Genomic DNA, 10,852 nt, shown 5'->3' on the forward strand with positions numbered 1-10,852 from the left:
GACTAAGGTCATATGTTTCACCCCTGAAGGAGGGGGGTGTAGACATCAGTCTTTTCCCCAAGCCCAGGGACTGAGCGTAAGGGAGGACATAGTCCCCAGAACAAAAGGAGAGTGTAGTCAGCAGAATGGATGTTCTCTACAGATACTCAGGGATCGGATGAACAAATAATTTCAGCAAGTATTATTTTTCACTCAATAAGGAATTCTGCTGATATAAAAAGAACAAAAATATGAATAAGATTTACTATTATTTACAGATGATACAACTGTCTACCTGGAAAGCCCAGTGCCACCCAAAATCCAAAGAGAAGTTTTTAAAAATTGACAATTGTTCTAACTCTCTTAGAATAAATAAAAAATAAAGGAGGAGGAGGAGGGGAAGGGGGAGGGGAAGGGGGAGGGGAAGGAGAGGGAGGGGAAAGAAGGGGAGGGAGGAATAATTTTGACTATATCCTAAAGAGAGAGTCCAAGTCTTGCCAGCTAAGGGGGAAAAAAAGTAATGGCCAAAGGGAGACTGTAGAATCTTTATGTGAGACATTTTAGAAATGTAAGATAGGGGCGCCTGGGTGGTTCAGTCAGTTAAGTGTCTGCCTTCGGCTCTGGTCATAATCCCAGGGTCCTAGGATCGAGCTCCACATCAGGCTCCCTGCTCAGCAAGGAGCCTGCTTCTCCCTCTCCCTCTGCTGCTCCCCCTACTTGTGCTCTCCCTCTCCCTGTCAAATAAATAAATAAAAACGTTAAAAAAAATTTTTTTAAATAAAATTAAATTAAAAATATAAGATAATTTCAACTAGAGCTGGGACTAGACACTCTTCACAGAGATTAGACAGTTCTACAATTTGTAGTTTTTGTCATTCCCAAGGAAGAGAGCTTTAGAGCTAAAAAAAGCTTTCTGGATGGCTATTTGCTGTACCTTGTCAACTTCATGGTTTATTTTTAATACTTTCTCTCATGCTATAATTATAAAAAAAAAAAAACACAAAATGAAACAAAACAAAAACAAAACACCTCCACCTACATGGAGCCAAACTAAAGAGAAGTACTATGTGGAAAGATAATTTTATGGCTGGGGTACCTTCTTCAGATATATATATATATATATTTGTTTTTTTTAAATGGCACTTCTCACTGCCACATCACTTGTGCATATTTCTGCATTGGTAAATGTTCTCCCAACATCTCATGTAAATTAAGTGCCCTAGGATTTTTCCATCCTGATCTCATATACCTGGAATATAATAAATAAGAAAAAGTCTTTGGGGGGGATCATATAAAAATAGCATACTTACTATACATGGCCTGGTTATAAAGCACACTTACCAAAGCCTGTTTCACCAAAACTATAAACCTATTTTCCAAAAGCAACTATGGGAAAATGAAGAATTACTAAGAGAAATGAAAAGTGATGCTAATGAAAATGGCCAAGGAGTATTTGGCCCTGAGGCTGGGGTAGCACTATGAGCTGGCTGGGGCAGGGTACACCCTATAGTCCTCACCTTCTAACCCATCATCCCCACCTGAGACTTCACTCTAGAGATGCTTCTATATGTTGAATGAAGAAAAATCAAAAATTTTCTACAGCCTGCAATTCATTAACTGGAGCACAATTCAGCTGCATTTTAGTCTTTTTTCTTCTTCTTTTTTTGAAACAGCATGCCAACTATGGTTGGTTGCAGGAGATGCAGATTAAATATTTTTTAAATTCCTTATTGGAAAAAATATAAAGGCATAATTGACAGGCTGAAAATGAGGAACTACTCTTGATGGAATGTGAGAGTTAATGCCTGGAAAGCTGAGGTTCTAATTTGGAAACCTAGTCACACTATCTCAGAACATTCCTTTCGAAGATTTTATTAAAGGATTTGTAAGACTCCTGAGGATTTATCCTAAGGCTATATATACCTGTAGACATATGTGCCGGGTTATACACTATAGGATTGTTTGTAATAGGTAGCAAAGACTGGACAAAGCCCAAGGATTCATCAATAGGGAAGTAGTTAAATGAACTATGGCAGATCCTGCAGTGTAATACTATGCAGCTGTTTAAACCTAGTACTGATAGGAAAGATCTCCAAGATACATTATTAGAGGGAAAAACAAGATCCAGATCAGGGGATAAAGTAGGCTACCTCTTGTGTAAGAAGCTGGAAGAGAAGAAATAAAAGAACTGCTCGTATCTGTGTGAAGAAACACTAGAAGGATACATAGAAAAAATCGGTATAGTTATTGCTACCCATCCAGGTGGGTGGGGTAGAGAACTGGGTGAGGGAGCAGGAAAAGATAAGACTTTTCATTATATCCTTTCTTATTTGGATTTTTGAAATGTGAATGTATCAGCTGGTCAAATAGAAGTTATTAAATAAATACCAAAAAGAAAAAAAGCTTGAGAGAAGTTATTCAGGAGTCATATGGTAATTTCAAAGAAGTTGCAGCTGCAATTAAAGTGAAACAAAACAAAATACCCTGAATCCATCCTCAACCAAGGGCATACTGTTGGTAGGTTTTGAGCAGAGGGCTGCAGCAGAAGCCCAGACCCTACTGACTTCCATTCTTATTAGCTGAGTACCTTGCCTATCCATCCTGACTCTTTTAAGCATCCTGACTCTTTCTCTGTAGCATTCTTTCCTCTCCTCTTATTTTTTTTTAAAGATTTTATTTATTTATTTGACAGAGAGAGAGCACAAGCAAGGGGAGCAGCAGGCAGAGGGAAAGGGATGCAGGGCTCGATTCCAGGACCCTGGGATCATGACCTGAGCTGAAGGCAGGCACTTAACTGACTGAGCCACCCAGGCACCCCTTTCCTCTCCTCTTAAAAGAAGTAACAAATCAGAGACCCTGGAAGATGCTGCTGACAACTATTATACTTTATTTATAAAGAGTTAAGTTATACTAGAGTGTGGATTACTGCACACATTTCACAGGTGTTGAGAAAGTCTAGTTATCTTCCCAAGAAGGCAGGACTCCTGGCTCACTTGGCTAGACTGGGCTAGGAAATCCTTCTTGATCCTCTCATAACCTATACGTAGCTCTGTAATTGTGCTTAAAACCTCCTACAGCAGGGCGCCTGGGTGGCTCAGTCGGTTAAGTGTTCGACTCTTGATTTCTGCTCAGGTCATATTCTCAGGGTCCTGAGATGGAGCCCCATGTTGGGCTTGGCGCTCAGCGCGGAGTCTGCTTGAGATTTTCCCTCTCCCTCTTCCTCCCCACCCTCTCACTCTCTAAATAAGTAAATAAATAAAATCTTAAAAAAAAACCTCCTACAGGGGCGCCTGGGTGGCTCAGTCGTTAAGCGTCTGCCTTCAGCTCAGGTCATGATCCCAGGGTCCTGGGATCGAGCCCCGCATCGGGCTCCCTGCTTAGCGGGAAGCCTGCTTCTCCCTCTCCCTCTGCCTGCCGCTCTGCCTACTTGTGCTCTCTCTCTGTCAAATAAATAAATAAAATCTTTAAAAAAAAAAAAACAAAAAACCTCCTACAGAAGTCACCAGGGCAGGAGGCAGTCCTCCCCACTAGACTGTGAGCTTTTGAGGCCAAGGACTCTGTCTTATTCACTGGTCTTTGTATTCTCAGAGCCTAGCACAAAGCCTCCACAGGTACTGTGTGAACTCAGTAAACTGAACTTTTATCCACCTAATGGCTTAGACCATAATCCTGAGCCCTTTTTAACGTCTTTCCCTCACTGTCATTAAATCCGTCAGTAAGTCATGTCAGTCCTACTGCCAAACATACCCCAAACCTACTACTCTTTATCATCCTTAGCACCACCCTAATTCAGACTACCAACATCTCTGGTCTGGCCCAAAACAACCAGTCTACCTTCTAATCCACTCCCCTACTGCCCCCAGAATATATTCTCCATATGCAGTTAGAGTGATCTTTAAAAAACCGAATCAGGGAAGCCTGGGTGGCTCAGTCGGTTAAGCGTCTGCCTTCGGCTCAGGTCATGATTCCGGGTCCTGGGATTGAGTCCCGCATTGGGCTCCTTGCTTGGCGGGGAGCCTGCTTCTCCCTCTGCCTGTCACTCCCCCTGCTTGTGCTCTCTCTCTCTGACAAACAAATAAAAAAAAATCTTAAAAAAAAAAAACAAATTAAATTATATCACACTCCTGCTTAAAACCCTTCGGTGGTTTCCTATTACAATTAGAATAAACATTTAGCTCTTTACCTGAACTTCCAAGCCCTATGGGATCTGGCCCCTGTCTGCTTCTTTGACTTAGCCTCATACCGCTGCCCTTCACTTCCTCTACTCCACACAGACCGCCTTTCAGTTCCTTATATTGACTCCGTCTGCTCCTGTCTCAGGGTCTCTGTGCTCTTCCTTTGACCTGCAAGGCTATCCCGCCTTCTTTTTGTATGCTTGCCTCCTTGTGTCATCACTGATGCTCTACAGTGCTTTCTCAGAGAGGCTTTCTCTGACCACTCCAGTTACATCCGCCCCGCCCTCCATATTGCTCTATTTGTAGCACCTTTAACCGTATAGATGAACATCTTTACTTGCTGCTCTGTGCTTATTGTCCCCACGATAACGTAAGTTCTGTGAAGTCTCTTGTTTGCCACTGTATGACCTGGGCTTAGAACAGGGCTGGGCACATAATGGCTCTAAAAAGTTTTTGTCAAGGGGCGCCTGGGTGGCTCAGTTGGTTAAGCGACTGCCTTCGGCTCAGGTCATGATCCTGGAGTCCCTGGATCGAGTCCCGCATCGGGCTCCCTGCTTGGCAGGGAGTCTGCTTCTCCCTCTGACCCTCCCCCCTCTCATGTGCTCTCTCTCATTCTCTCTGTCTCAAATAAATAAATAAAATCTTTAAAAAAAATAAAAAAATAAAAAAAAAAAAAAATAAAAAAAAATAAAAAGTTTTTGTCAAATAAATGAAGGTGCTTAAAATTAATCATGGATAGAATATTTATTTCTTTCCTTAGAGATCTTTTAATGTAGCTTTTTAATTGAAAAGGCAATAAACAATTATAAAAAGAAGTGAGGATGTCATGATTGGCTTTTGAAGAAACATAGTAGAAAATAGTATTAAGAGAGTTAATTGAGAGAATAGGATCCTACCAAAAATGATAACTTCTGTCATAAACCAGTCTAGGCAAGGAGTAGGTCCAGACACCATGTCCAGTGGATGGCCAGATGTTGGTTTTGCACTCAAGAAGTTCAAAATCTATCAGAAGATACAGCTTTGCAATTATAACATCTAATATCCATATACTGCAAACTGTGTTCATGTTTATAATTACTGGTTTGATCACAAGAGTCCTATGAGGTAGGGTATTATTATAGCTATTGTTAGTACCATCTCACAGATTAAATAACTGAGGCTCAGAGAACTTATGTCATTTGCTTTGGCTAACACAGCAAGCAATGAATGAGATTTTTAAGTTAGACTCAGATCTTCTGACTCAGCTCTCCTGTTCCATTTCACCATTATGTCTATTCAGTGTGATGAATGTATGTGCAACATGGTATGGGGGTCAAGTGTAGCAGAGAGAGACTCTGTATCTGGAGAGGTCTGGGAAGGCTTCATGAAGAAAAGTCTTATAAATGGGGCTGTGAAAGGGAAGCAAGAGTTTTCAGGTGGAGTATGAGGCATATTTCAGATCGATATCTGTTGAAAAGCAGAGAGGGATGAAAATGGATAGCCTGCTCTACGTGGCAGGGAGCAGAGGAGTCCAGATGGAGAGGTTGGGTCATACCATGAAAGATTTTCAGTGCCATTTTTAGGCAGTTGGGCAGTCCCTGAAAGCAAAGGATTGAAACAGTCAAATCTGGGTTTTCAAAAGAAAATTAAAGTGGCAGATTGGTGGATGAACTGGAGCATGAAGAAACAAGTTAGGAGGGGTTTTTTTGTTTGTTTTTTTGGTGATCGTGCAAGCAAGATAAGTGTCTGAATGAGGATACTGGAAATGCAAAGGGCTGATTTAAAAATGTTTGTGTGAGTAAGACTCACTTCTGGGGAGGTGTAAGAGAGGGAGAAGTAAAGATTATTTTTAAAAATTTCTAGCTTATATGACTTGGTAGATGATTATCTCAACCAAACTGAAGAATACAGAAACATGATTTCAGAAGGGAATTGGAAGTAGGGGTTTTCTTGTAGCAAAGATAAAGCACCTTCTGCTTCATCTTTCAGAAATGCTTGGTTTGAGGTGCCTGTTTGCAACATCCAGGGGGATATGTCAAGCAGGTAGCTGAAAATATGGGCCTAGACTTTGAAAGCAAGGTTGACTGGAGATCTAAATTTTGGAGTCATTAAAATACAAATTGTAGGGGCACCTGGGTGGCTCAGTCGGTTAAGCGTCTGCCTTTGGCTCAGGTCATGATCCCAGGGTCCTGGGATCGAGCCCTGCATCGGGCTCCCTGCTCAGCGGAGAGTCTGCTTCTCCCTCTACCCTTCTCCCCTGCTTGTGATCTCTCTCTCTCTCTAATAAATAAAATCTTTAAAAAAAAAAAAGAAAAGAAAAAAATAAAATACAAATTATATTAAAATTCTTATGCAAAAGAGGCACAAAGGAACTTTTTTGAGGTGATGGAAATTTCTATTTCACAATTATGATAGGTTACAAGGGCATACATGTCTCCAAACAGATCAGACTATACACTTAAAATGAGTGCATTTTTTAAATCTTAAATCCCTTAAAAAGCACTAAAAATAAAAGTGAACTGCCTTGTATGACACAGTAAGTTCTAAACAAATTGTCTTTAAAAATTGTTAATCAGGGGCCCCTGGGTGGCTCCATTGGTTAAGTGTCTGCCTTTGGCTCAGGTCATGATCTCGGGGTCCTGGTATTGAGCCCCGAGTCCGGCTCCCTGCTTCTCCCTCTCCCTCTGCCTCTCCCCCTCGCTCATGCTCTCTCTCAAATAAATAAATAAATAAAATCTTTAAAAAGTTATTAATCAATTGTTTTAGGAAAAAAAAGAGAATGGAAAATTGTTCTACACATATAAGTTAAAAACAAGTGATTGGCAGCAGAGAAAGCTGCCATGGCTTTGGCTGTTCCAGAAACCAGTGCTTGATGTGCCAGTTTATGGGCCATTGGGGAGTTCTCCATTCAAAACCATATTCCCTCCCTAAACCACCCTCCTCCATCGCCAACCCACCCTTGTACCACCTGGGGTGACTTCCCCATTTGGAGTAGCTGAGACAATAAAGGTACTTGAAGAATATAATATGACATTGCTGAACAAGAAATCTGTCCTTATTGATTGATTTTAGGCTTATGGCCAATTTGGCTTCCTCATTTGGCACCATTCTCTCAGCATCACTTCTGAATTGTCCTTTCAGTGCTCAGCTTAAAATTTACTTTGTACAAAATACCCATTTTTAATTCAGTAGAACGAGGGGAAGTCTGACACCTATATTCATCTACCAGTGTGGACACATCCACCATGAGTATACAATCACCAAATCTGTATATTTATGTTGGAATCTCAGTTTTGTTATATGCTAAGTCTTTGAGACCTTGAAGAAAATGAGGAAAATGAAATCCACTTTGCAGGGTGGTAGGAATTAGGTCAGATAGCATATGTGAAAGTGCTGAGTATGGTGTTGAGTAGATGCTCAATAAAAGGCAGATGCCTTGTCAAGCCTGACTATACTTTCTCAATTAGTTAGTCCATATCATAAATTTCTTGAAAGCACTCTATAACCCACCCTAACTAATACATCCTCAGTAGACCTTGGGGAATGATGTTTAGGAAGCTGGCAGGTCAAGGATAAAGCTGAAAAAGATTTACACAATAAATCATAGATGAGACCATTCTGTGAGATGGGAAGAAAGGAACTTGATTCAGAGGTGGTGGCAAAGGTCCTTCTTCACATTTCCTCTTTCCATTCATTTAAATTTGTATCTTGCCAAAAAGAGGGGACAGAAGGTCTCATCTTGATGAGCGGAGCTGCGAGACTGTGTGCCAATACACCTGGTCTTGATTCATGCCAGCTGGGAGAGGAGCTTGGCTTCTCAGTGTTTTACTACTGTGGTTTCCTGGGCTGGGCAGCTGGGTGCCTAATAATGATAAAAACCATAATAATACTTCATAATTATGCACTGCCCTTTGCCAGAACTTGGATTTAATTATAATGACTATGACAGAACTGGCAACATCTCGCTCCCTGTTGGGGTGCAATACCCAAGGGCCTGGAAATACAAAGTGAAGTGGCAACTGCAACCTTCTCCTGCAGGGCCTATCCTGGCAATTTACCCAGAATGCTCTGGGTTTAAAGCTCATCATCAGAAACAAAGAGTACTTTTAAATTGCCCACATGCACTTGGCACTGTCAAGTAAAACAGTGTTTATGAAGCAACTACTGCCACTCACAGGCACATCATCATGGAAGCCCAGGCCTGGAGGGTACCAAAGGAGGTGACCTCATTCATAACCCCACCCCTGCTACTACACTCTAGTAGCTAAGTTCACTGACCTTCCCATTCTGATTTGGGCTGGAGATGCTTTTGTGGCAGCCTGATTCAGGTGTCAGGGAATTCACCATTTAACACTCATTTTGTGCACACCTATTCTGAGCCAAGGCACTGTGGAGGCACAAAGATGTATAAGGTACGATCCCTGCCCTCAAAGTAGCTTATCTTCTAGTTGAGGGATTCATATTCAGGCAGCTGTAATATAGAGGGAAGTCATGGCAGATGAACGGGAATGAAATTAAGACTCCAGGTGAAAGGCTCAGGGCCACTCCCTCTTCAAGAATAAAAAGAAAGGATGAGAAGATACGGGGTGAGGGTGGGGAGGATTTGAGGTGAAGAGATAGGCAACAATTTAGGTTTTTACAGGTTTCCCTGGTTGTTGTTGCTGGTGGTGGTGGTGGTTTTTTTTAGCTTCATAGCACTTATGACCCCCTGAGTTATGTTGTTCGTTTATTAGTTTACTCATATACTGTTTCTCTCACCCCATTCTTGAACCTTGTCACTTTGGTTCACCACTGTATCCTGAGCTCTCAAATAATGCCTGGAACATAGTACAGTGCTCAGTGGCTTAATGAATAAGTGACCCAGGTGAGGCAGTGGATGTAGAAATGGAGAAGAAAGGGCATCTAGTAAATATAACCAACAAGACAAAGTTAGAAAGGGTAAGGGAGGAATTTACAGCAGTGAGGGAGAAGCATGGAGGTTTACACCCAGGTTCCTGGTTCTGGATTTGGGTGATTGGATGGTGACATTATCAAAGAAGATAAGGAAGAGAGGAGAAAGAATAAGTTTTGTGGACTTCTGAGCGTATTTGAGTTCTGATTTGGATAGGTGATAATGAGGTTCAAGTGCAGATGTCCAAAAACACTTACATATGCAGATCTGGACCTCATTAAAGGTACACTCAGCCACTAAAGTGGTTAGATCACGTAGTGTGCGGTAGAATGACCATGTACCTACTGAAGAGAGGACTGGGGATCAGCTCTTGGGACTCTCTTAACGAGCCAACAGATAACAGATTTAGTAAGATTAACAATCTGAGGATTTATAGTCTCAGGGAAACTGGGTGAGGGGTGCACCGGACAGGAGAAAAAGCTTAAAGAGGGATGTAGTCCATCAAGTTTACTGCAATAGAGATCAAATAAGAACTAAAAAGTGACCCTTGAACTTGGTCACATGGCTGTCACCTGTAGCCTTAAGAGGAGCACTTTCAGTGTACTAGTAGGGAGTTTAATTTAGCCTGTACTTGAAGTATGAATTGAAATACAGATGAGCGCTAGGCAGGGGTTCACGGGCAAGTTGTTTTTTGTTTTGTTTTGTTTTGTTTTTGTTTAAGTTTGGAAGCGTTGGAATTGGAACATGATCATGGTATGTCCAACACAGAAGTGGCCAGTGAATGACGACACAGTTTCTAAAACGCCAGATGTAAAGAGTCCTGCTGGCGTCACAATGCCTCAACTATGCTTTTACCCTTTCAGCCATTTCTAGGGCGGGGGCCCTTCCACATAAAGTGCAGGCAAAAAGTGGAGGACAATCACCCCTCCATCAGATCTGTGAATCACGTTTGTGACAGCAGGGAGTAGCGATGGGACTACGTGAATTAAATGAAGTGCCCAGTTTCCCGTGCATCTTGGAATTTAGTGACTGGGTGGTTCCATGCTGGAGGGAGCTAGGGAGACTCATTCACATTTTCCGACCCGGCACTCACACCCTCCATTCATCATTTTTCCTTTCCTTTTCCCTAACAGAGTTGAAACCAGGGACAAAGCTTTCTTCCTTCTCCCACCTCAGGTTGACCTTCCGCCCCCAAGCCCACCGCCGGCCCTTCTCCGACCACGTGACCCCCCCTCAGGCCCCCCCCCCCCCGTGACTCGCCGCCTCCGACCCCTCCCCTCCGGCTACAGCCCGCTTTACCCCGCCCCTCCACCCCACGTGACAGCCTCTTTCCTACCTGACTGGCTCCTCCCTTTCCCCCGGGCCGGACCCGGCCGCCGTCTCAGCTGCCCGACTCCAAAATGGCAGCCGCGCACAGCGCGCACCCGAGCGGCCGGACCTCCCTGACTCCCGGGCCAGCCCCCTGTCGCTCCCTGTCTCCCTCCTTCGGCCTTCACCTACACGCCTCCGGATTGGCCGCTAGGAATCCCGCCCCTCCAGAGCCCCGCCTGCTATTGGTCACGGTAGGCTGCCCTTCAGAGAGGCGTGCCCCCGCCGCCCCCCGCCCCGGGAGGTATTTTCCATTCCAGTGGGGGTTGGGGGGAGGGGGGGAGGGGAAAGGGTGAAGGGGGGAGGCGGCCGGGGAAGGGGGTGGGGGCCTGGCGGGGGCATCCGGCAGAGCTGGGGTCCCCGGGCTCCGTCCAGAGGAAACGGGACTGCGCTCGATCGGGCAGTCGGAGGGGACGGGACGGGACTGGCGGGCGAGCGGGAGGACTCGCCCTCTCGGTGA

At 43.7% G+C, this 10,852-nt stretch overlaps 2 long non-coding RNA genes across 5 annotated transcripts in view; both read right to left on the minus strand.

Annotated features, from left to right (window-relative positions):
• The window catches only part of LOC115937137 (uncharacterized), a 31,576-nt gene extending 21,057 nt beyond the window's left edge, over nucleotides 1-10,519 (minus strand). For both annotated transcript variants that reach the window (XR_014149276.1, XR_014149275.1), the window contains exon 1: nucleotides 10,361-10,519. This is a non-coding gene — a long non-coding RNA (uncharacterized LOC115937137). The remainder of the gene's footprint in view (nucleotides 1-10,360) is intronic.
• Nucleotides 1-10,852, minus strand: part of LOC145723890 (uncharacterized) — a 1,084,435-nt gene that overhangs the window by 875,963 nt on the left and 197,620 nt on the right. The window lies entirely within an intron of this gene.

This window comes from Leptonychotes weddellii, chromosome 10 (assembly GCF_054177405.1).
Source record: "Leptonychotes weddellii isolate Sample4059 chromosome 10, ASM5417740v2, whole genome shotgun sequence".
Classification (NCBI taxonomy): domain Eukaryota; kingdom Metazoa; phylum Chordata; class Mammalia; order Carnivora; family Phocidae; genus Leptonychotes; species Leptonychotes weddellii.